At 36.1% G+C, this 10,211-nt stretch overlaps 1 pseudogene; it reads right to left on the reverse strand.

Moving 5' to 3' along the window:
• Positions 1-8,999, reverse strand: LOC128025657 (tudor and KH domain-containing protein-like; annotated as a pseudogene).
• Positions 9,000-10,211: the final 1,212 nt, after the last annotated feature.

The following is a 10,211-nucleotide window of genomic DNA, read 5'->3' on the forward strand; positions in this document are numbered from 1 at the left end:
TTATTTAGACTGTTAAAAAATATTTTTAATGCCATCTGACCAATGATTTGTACCAATGACAAACAACATGGAATTTTCCCTTTTTTGGTTTCCAGCAAATGCAAAATAAATAAATAAAAATCACAGAAATACAGTTGCAATGAATAAGAAAATTATTTCTGAATGACCTATGTCTAGCTGTTTAACTATTACATTTTGAGATTTTTAGCTATTTAAATACACAGTGAAATGACATTGACAATTAACATTCTTTAAATTTAAATGTAAAATCATTTAAAGATGTCCTTAAATTTAAGTATCAAGTATATAAAGACTCCTACGTAGGTAGATGTGCACTGCTTAGGGTAGTTCAACATATAGTTCACCCAAAAATGAAAATTCTGTCATTTATTACTCAACTTCATGTCGTTACAAACCTGTAAGCCCTTCGTTCATCTTCAGAACACAAGTTAAGATATTTTCGTTGATATTCGAGAGCTTTCAGACCAGGGTGAATAATTAGTGACAATTTTCATTTTTGGGTGAACTATTGTCAAACACTTAAGCTCTGAAGCAAAGATCTACACCTGAGAGCAGTGTACTCCGTTATAGAGCCTGTCTATGGAAGGACAATTTTCAAAAGGAATTGCTAATTATATTTTCAATTGCGTTTTCCACATGTGACAAACTGTGACAATCCAAACACAATTGCAAATCTTGAACAAAAACAGTTTCAAAAACATTGAACAAAAATTACGGTTTCAGTTTTCATGAATGCACAGTGACTGCCAAATTTCAAATGGAAAAAAAAGTCAGTTTGTAGCTGTATTTTCCATGTATTATGAGTAATAAGCCTGTCATATTGATCAAATACTGCATCATAGCAGCTTTACAGTATTAAATAGGAAAATAGTGTGTAATAATGCAAAGGGACAAAAGTAAACACTCAGTTTTCAGTTGAAGTCAGTTTATCATTGATTCAGTGATGTATCGTCCCTCTGTGCAATCAAGTGGATGATATCGCTTGATATTAATTGTCTCCAACTAAAGAAAAACAAGGAACCAAAACTCCATCGGTGACAGAATGGAGAAAAAAACCTTGGGAGAAACCAGGCTCAGTTGGGGGTCAGTTCTCCTCTGACCAGACGAAACCAGTAGTTCAATTCCAGGCTGCAGCAAAGTCAGATTGTGCAGAAGAATCATCTGTTTCCTGTGGTCTTGTCCTGGTGCTCCTCTGAGACAAGGTCTTTACAGGGGATCTGTATCTGGGGCTCTAGTTGTCCTGGTCTCCGCTGTCTTTCAGGGATGTAGAGGTCCTTTCTAGATGCTGATCCACCATCTGCTCTGGATATGTACTGGATACGGGTGGCTACGGTGACCTTGGAATAAGAGAGAAACAGACTAATGTTAGCATAGATGCAACATAAGAACAAGTACATGAGGTTTTATGAATTACCATGTCTGTTTTTTCACTGTGTCACACATGTTACCTGCCAAAACTCAAATGGAATCTTTAGCATCTGAATTTCCAAAGCCTCACATTGAAAACTGTCAATTTTTGTCAGAGGTGGGACCATACTATGGAGAGTGTTTGTATTGGGAGGTGACGTCACTCAAAGACAACTGTGCAAAATGCTTTGAACAATGGAGGTTAAGGCACTACTAAAGGCAGCTGCCGCTCCGAGAGATGTGTGATAAAGAACAGACAGTGCAACCCGGATCTCCCTATATTCTTGGCACCTCACACAATAAATAATTCTGTAATTTTTACCCCAAATGCAGCTACTATCCCCTGCTAACCGTTAGAGCCACATGGTACTATTGGTCAATATTCACCATTAACCAAATGCTTTTCACCGGAGGAATAAAGTATAGGGTAAGATGCAGCTAGGTAAATAAGAGTAGAACTGCAATGTTGTTTGCTGACGTGCATTGACGTCCAAACAGTGAGAGATTTGGGGTAAAAACTACAAAATATCTCCCAATACAAACACGCCCTATAGTATAGTCCCACCCTTGACATAAATTGACAGCTTTCTGTGTAAGGCATCTGAAATACAAATGCTTTTCAATTGAGTTTGGACTATTTCACAATGTATATGTCCACATGTGGAAAAATACAATTAAATATACAATTTGCAATTCCTTTTGAAAATAGTGCAGAATATCCTTACCTGTCCATTGATTATGATCAATGCCTGAGAGATCTGCTGTCATTTTTAAATCGCCACAACAATTGGATGGGGTTTTGTGGACTCTGCTCAGTTAAGGAATTCCATGTTTGTTCCAACCTTTAAAATAAAGTTTAAAAAAAAGAAAAAATACAAATTGTTTTAATAACAGTGATTCAGTTCAATTAACTGTGTGAAGTTAATCATGAAATTGACCCATCATGATTATGAGTTAAATTCACCTATGAGTTGGTCTACAGAAGCAGAATATGATATAGTGATTGGCTGAAAGGTGTGCTTTCAAACTGTCTAATCAATGGGATGTTCCAGTTATTATAAATCACAGTTTTATGTTAATATGCTGGCTATATCAAACACACACAGTCACTGGCACAGATAAGGGAGATCACACTGCATGCGCGCACACAGACATTTCTATGACAAGTCACGTAGGTAAAACAGTCCATATATAAAAACTTATAGATGTACCAAAGTGATAAGGACAAGTCAAAAACACGATCTGGAAAATTAATATATGATGTTTACGCTCATAAATTAGGTACATTCTGGTGCAGCTTTAACTATAGCACGAAATAAAAATATATGTGCGTTTAAGTTACGTGAGGGTTAACGTTAGTTGATTATCACAGACAAACAATTATGTAAAATTTATAATAAACACGAACTTACCGTTAGACGCCTCAATAAGACTGCATTCGACGAGTTTTTCTCTCACAAATGTATCCATGCGCTTTTCTGACAGGAAAAAAACACATTTTGAATTATAATTTGTATTTAAAAAGACTTTATAAACCACAAAAGCATCAAATCACTTCCCTAACGCGGCCAGCGTCACTCGCTGTGCGTGCGCGCACATTGAAATGCCCTGAGACGTCTATTCTTTTCCGGGAATCACTTTGTTCGAGAATTACTGAACCGGTTTACTTGAACTGGGTCGTCGGTTCTTTTAGACCTGCAGTCCGACTATATTGTACGTAATTTGTATGATTTAAATGTCGATATGGACAACTGCAGGCGTTTACATTAGAGCAGAAAGTCGTATTCACTTTTTGAACTCATTTGACTCACTTAAATATCAAATTCGCTTTTCAGTGTCAGAAACTACTTTTTCCTCTATTTTCACAGGTATTCGCATATTTCAGCCACCAGTCACTATCTGAAACTTAATAAAACTGTATTAATCTGTCGTCTCAGATACCTTAACACGATTATGCGAGTCACGTAACGTAGGTTGGCCGTTTGAGGTAAACAGTTCATCATTTAACGTAAATAATGTTGGCCTGTAGACGTTTAACAGTATTGTTGCTGCAAAAAAAAGTTATAATTCTGCCAATTTAAAATAATTATTATTGAAAACATTAAATAAACTTACCTTAAAACAGTTGAAAGCCGTGGCTTTGCCCCGTTGTTCTTCCAAAGTGACAGTTGGGGAGCGATTTAAACATCAACAAGGCGCGTTAAATAACCCAGCGCTGGCCTGAAACAACCCAGCGACACAACCCAGCAGGTTTAACCCAACACCTGGTAAATTGAAACTACCCAAAAGTGTTTAAAAAGAAATTAAATAACCCAACAAAATGACCCAACAGACTCAACCCAGCATTTTGGGTTAAAAAATAACCCAGCCGTTTTTAGAGTGAATATAATGCAAAGAACGACTGATATCACATTATATGTAAATGAGAAGAACACAATGAGAACAGTAAAAATAAACCATCAAATGTTTTCCAGATGTGAATATCATTCCTTAAATGAGAGAACTTATGCAGTAAATAAGAGGCAGTCTGAGCAGGAGGTGTAGTCAAGTAAGGCTCTTTTTCAGAGACAGGAAGTATGTGTTGAATGCTAAATGAGGATAACAACTGGTCTCTGGGAAGGAGAGGAGAATACAGCGAGAGTGACATAATTAAATAAATCATCTGGTCTTAAATGGAACATTATACTGTATACAGGACCATCCAAACTGTATATAATATGAGATTATACTGATGTTTGCTTACCAGTATCAAGGCAAACATTTCTTTGGTCTTTTGTCAGTTGAATTCCTCATCAATAGTGTCATCCACACTTCCAGAAATTGAGGCAACTTTTGAAAAAAGAAAAAGGATGTTCAACAGGGCAATGCGTATATATGTATATATATATGGACTGGACTGAGTGGTATTTCAGCATCTGCAGCACTCCAGGATGAATCTGAACTCAGTTCAATCACAGAGCCAGAGGAAGCTGTGGTTTGGTCACATGATTCTGTGTAATAAGGTGATGATGATGTAGTGGACGACATGGTGGTGTTGAGAGACGCTTCAGACGAGTCCCTAGAGGAAGTGAGGTTATACCACACTACTCTGATGCCATCACTGCTGTTGCTGCTCTCTTTATTTTCACTGGAACTGTCCACTGTACAAGAACAACTGGTCTTTTCTAATGCAGAAGATGTCATCTTATTCTTCCTGCTGTAACAGTTGGTCCCAAGGAAAATGTCATCACTAAGAGTGAAGGAATCCAGTGCTGATGTCACAGCCTCTACAAAAGATGGAGACGAAGATGAGATTTCCTGCACTGATGGCACGTGTAATGGTGATGCAGGGGTTAAGCTATTTGATTGGATTGGGGGGTCTAGCATGGAGGAAGACAACTCAAGTATTTGACTGACTAGATCACTCAGGTTCTGGGATGGAGTGGAGTGGATTAAGGAAGAGGAAGACAGGCTCTGGTCCATGTCTGCTCGCTCCATCTCTAAAGAGCTTGTGAGAGATGAAAACCATTCCAGCTGTTGCTTATCCATGGATATTCTGTACCTTTAAATAAGCCATCCTGAGGACTGGTTAAACTATACTAGACTGAAATATACTACTTTTCAAAATTTTGGGGTTGGAACACAGTAAAACAATTTAAAATAAATGACTTTTACTTTATTATATTGTGAAATGTATTTTTTTATAGCAATGCACAATTTTCAGCAGCCACTGATAAGTGGAAATCATTTGAATATGCTGATTTTGTTGCTCACCAGAAAAGAAAAAAAGAAAGAAAAAAAAGCTTTTTACAACTTATTTACAAGATTATTTGATCAACAGAAAAAGTTCAAAGAACTGCATTTATTTGAAATAAATCTTTTGTAAGATGTCTTTTTTTCTTTTATTATTTTAATGTGTCCTTGTGAAAAAAAATAAAAAATAAATAAATAAATACTAACCCCAATGCTTTGAACAGTGTATTTGAAAGAATGCAAGCATGTTCTAAAAAAAATAAAAAATGCATGAACAAGGAAGTTGCCCATGCAAGTGTCTCAATTTTATTTCTTCATTTCTGAGGAACCACCCTGAGAATACGTACCTAACAAACTGATACAGGACATACTGAGTTCTGATGTTGCTCTGGTCATGTCATCCTGAACAAAAATGTAACAATATTTCTTCTAGTGCTGCTTCCATGTGTAATACACTGTATAACAATTCATATGCATCTTACCAGCATCTTTTGCAATGATCTGGACTCATCCCAGTCTCCCCTCAGCCCAATCCCCTCATCCTCACAGCTCACCGCATGACGGAGAAGAATTAACTCTTTACCGAGATCCAGAACCTGAGACCGATGACAGACAATACAGGATTAAAAACTAAAACTTTTACACTTTAGGAAGGAAACGTGATTGGTGCCTTTCCAAGCAACTCTCGCCACCACAACATCAATCTCTCCCAATATATCTTAGGGTAATGTGGATGGGTGCTAGACCGTAGATGTTCAGAACGGTTGTTACATCACTGCTAGGTGGGAGCAATTCTGCTGAAGAGCACATGAATGTGTCAGTTTTGTTATTATTAATGAAATCTACCTATCTCAAATATTTTTAATAGTTTAATATGAATAAATATGAACTAAAAATATTAAATAACTGAAAATTAAACTATAAGTGCTGAAACTGAAAAGATTTAAACTAAAATAAACGTAAATTAACTAATTAAAATATCAAATAATACAATTACTAAAAATAAAACAAATTAAATCAAAAACAAATGAAAATCTAAAAATATAAGCTTATTCAAAATATTAAATCAAAACTAATAATAATAGTAGTATATAAATAATACCGAAACACTTGTTTCAGAAGAGGTACAAAAGTACAAAAGTTAAATATAATATGTTATAAAATATTCCAGATTTGAAGTGTCTGTCAACATGGTCAGAATTTATGCTACAAATGCAAAATTCTAAAGGGATTTGTGATGTTAACCTTTCCCTGGCTATTGTCATAGAGTTTCACAATGGGCCAGGATGAGATCTCAGAATGAGAATAGCTGTACAATTTGGCCAGTAAAGGTTTCCATTCAGCACAGTACGTCATGTGTTCAAAATCATCCAGGGCTTCCTCAGTCCACACCTCTCCTAAAACAAACAAAACATTTTTACTTTATTCTTTTGAAATGCTATAAAAATTATATTTCACTGCTAAACATCTGCTCATTTCAGCTGTCAGTTTATCCAGCTGTAGAGATCGGACCCCCAGGATCTGTATCCGAAAGTGCTGAGGATTCTCAGACGCAGACACATACACCTCCAGATGCTCATCGGGCTGGAAGCTCAGGTCTGGACTAGGAACTGGTTAGAAGAGACCAATTATTAGTTATTTGGTCTTCTACGGGCGTCTGAAAATCATTCCTGGGTGGGGCCGAACAGTTTGGGGGAGAAAAAGAAAATTTAAAATTTAATTAATTTTTCTGATTTTATAAAAAAAAAAGCTCCAGGTCTGTAGAGCCCCCCGCCCCCCCCAAAAAAATCTTATTGTGATTATATATATCAATATGACAATTGACATTATTATTACATCTTTTATAATCAAACAATAAATATTGCTATTATATAGGGTAACTTAGTAAAAGCGGACTTAGTATTTTAAGTTAGGGTTATAATAACACTCGTTTAGTATGATATAAACATGAGTAAACGATGAGAAACATGTTCTTTTGGACAATTCCATTAATTCACTGGCCTTGTGAAGGTGAAGACAGAATCTCCTCCTCCTCTGATTTAAGGGAGTTTTTGGCTGTATCACTGTTGTTTGTCAAGCCGTTGACCGTTACAGGCCCCTCTTGTTTAAGCTCAGTCACTGGGGAAGGGAAATCTTTTCCATAAAGCTTTAATAATTCATTCTCAGGTCCTTGAGCCTTGTTAAACTGATCCGTTTCCAGCGGCAGATACCTGACTTATTCGTTTTTATCACAGTTTCATTAAATAAATCAATGTAAACCTGGGTCTCACTCACTACATGTGCGCATACAACCTGAGTGAATGCAGAAACTTTTTCTAAACCACACGCATGCTAAATCTCACCTTTGCACTTTGAACCTCACTGCGCGTGCCAGTAATCTTGATCTTGCCCTTCTCATCTAAGCTGCGTCCACGATCTTTAGAGCAGTTCACTCTGGCCCCCGAGACTGTTTATGAACTTCAAGGTCTCACCACCACGACCTGAATCAAACAACATTACAAACATATTACACAAGACATTATATGCTGACAGAATGATGTGAAGCACAGATGCTCTTATATCCAACAAGAGGCACTACTTAAAGTTAACTGTCCACCAACCTTTAATTCGTCCAAATGCCATCTGAGGCACATCTATAACATCAGTGATGACCTCACAGTCGGTGGCCAGTTTCTCCAGAGCACACTACGCCACAAGAATCTTCTCCGGTGAGCCCTGGATCAGAAAATTCACCACGCTCTGCTCTTCAGTGATCAGCAGCACATTTATCCGAGCACCAGACTTCTGATTCACCTACACAAATCTGAGAGTTAGAGAACCGCATGATACAAATCATATACCTTCTTCACCAACAATTTTTTTTTTTTTTACTGTTTATCTATGATTTTTTCAACTCTAAATATCATAATTGCTGAATAAGGATTTTTTTTTTTCAGATTTCATAGAGAACACATTTAAAAAGAAAATATCTTAATATAGCTATTGCAGTACTTTCGATGCTTTTCCAATACTATGTTGATTTACAGCCCTGGAAAACACACACAATTAGTCAATTAAATCGACAAAATTAGCACTTAAAATTTTAAGATAAAATATTTAATATTCATATAGTAGACACTTTTAACCAAAGCGACTTACAAACGAAAAACATTAATAATTCATCACAGAGCCATCGCAATAATAAATTCAATTTTTAAGTATATTTAAAAAGAAAACATCATTATAAACTCTAATCCATTTCACAATATTACTATTGATTAAATAAATGCAGCTTTGGTAAGCATAAGAGATTCTTGCCAAAATATTGAAAAGTAAATCTTACAAGACCCCAAACCTTTAAACAGTATACTGCATAAACAGTACTGTATAGTTTCAGTGTCATACAATAAAAACAGAACAAACACTCACTGTGTCTAGAAAGGTGCTCTGATGGAACGAGTGTCGAAGAATATCAACACTATTCTATCATTTTTATACTTCCAAAACAGTATCATCTTGATCATTAGTGAGTGAAACCTTGTGTCAGGACATGACAATTGTTCAGGGTATGGAAAAAAGCTTGCTAGAGTTCACAACTTACCACTGCTGCTTTGAATGTGACGGTAAACAAGGTATCCCACCGTGGCCCCCCCAGAAAGGCCAGCAGCCAAAGCTACTTTCTTCCCAGAGCTCAGGCTCTTCCACGGTCCATCTTTCACCGCAGCCATCACTTGGGTCGGACCAACTGGTAAACTCCACCAAGAGACGCAGAACAAGCTTTAAGGTCCATGAACAGAGTGACACCTGAACTTTAGTCCACACCATGTACCACCTTACATGGGCCTTCTCAGTAGCGCCATGTCGCATGAATGAATGGTTGATGACAACGGCAAAGATGAATCTTCTGGTTGTCTTTCAATACCAGAACAATATCTGCAGAACTTTAATCCAAAGTTATTATTTGAGCACTCATTTATGAGATTAGTTAGCCTATTTTTTGTTGCCCAACTGGCTCAATAAGAAGAACAAAGACCATATTTAACAAACACTGAGACTCTATGATTGGATTTAGGACATTAAAGGCTGTGGAAACCTTTTCTGGAACATATTAGTTCTATTAGAACACAAGACTTAACAAACAGTCTTTGTTTTATTAAATTTGATTTTAAAAAGTTAAAGCCCACAGCAAAACAGTGGACTGGTCAAAGCTGCAGTAATAATACTATATTTGGACTTGCAGTAAAGGCAAAAATGTTAATCTCCCTGACCCAATGAAACCTCCAATCAAATAATTTGAAAAATAATTTGCTGATAATTCTTCCCCAATTTTCACCTGAAAAGTGCGTTCATATAAAAAAATCTAAAACCCAATTATAAAGTTTGCCACCTATTCCAATTTTATTCAGTTTAATAAGCAAACCTTCCCTCCACAAAGTGTCATAAGCCTTTTCTATGTCAAATACTGCAATCATGTACTCTTTCATTACAAAAGCTTTTTAAACTTCATTTTCAAATAATACTAAAGCATCTGCTGTAGATCTACTTTTCCCAAAACCACTTTGAAATGTTGATAACAATTCCCTTTTCTCCAAAATGTAATTCATTCGCCTCACAATTATGTTTTTTGCATCAGTCACAGCCTCTGATGTTGTTGAACCACTTTAGGTGCGGACAACGCCCCCTATTGATCAATTACAGCAACACATTGCAACCTTGATGGTTGAAAAAGGCATATTAAAGTCGTAGTTGTTGGTTGTTTTTTTTTTTTTTTTTATTGAGTACAGTAATGCAATGTGATTTTTATGTTTATAAAATGGAAAAAGTAAATAATAAATAAAATAAACGCTCAAATGGCAAGTCTTTAAAATCTGAATATTAAGAGTGTTCCTGCAATTCCTGCAATTTTTTTTCATTCAGCATTTCATCACAAACGACTTTTCCAGATGTTACATTAGCAGATTGTGAAATATGAAATATTTGAAATGTAATTAAGCATATTAGTTTTGCCCATATCTATGGAAGAAGCATTTTTATGGATTAATATGGACTCGAATTTTGGCCAGAAGCATTGG

Source organism: Carassius gibelio, chromosome A12 (genome assembly GCF_023724105.1).
Source record: "Carassius gibelio isolate Cgi1373 ecotype wild population from Czech Republic chromosome A12, carGib1.2-hapl.c, whole genome shotgun sequence".
NCBI lineage: Eukaryota > Metazoa > Chordata > Actinopteri > Cypriniformes > Cyprinidae > Carassius > Carassius gibelio.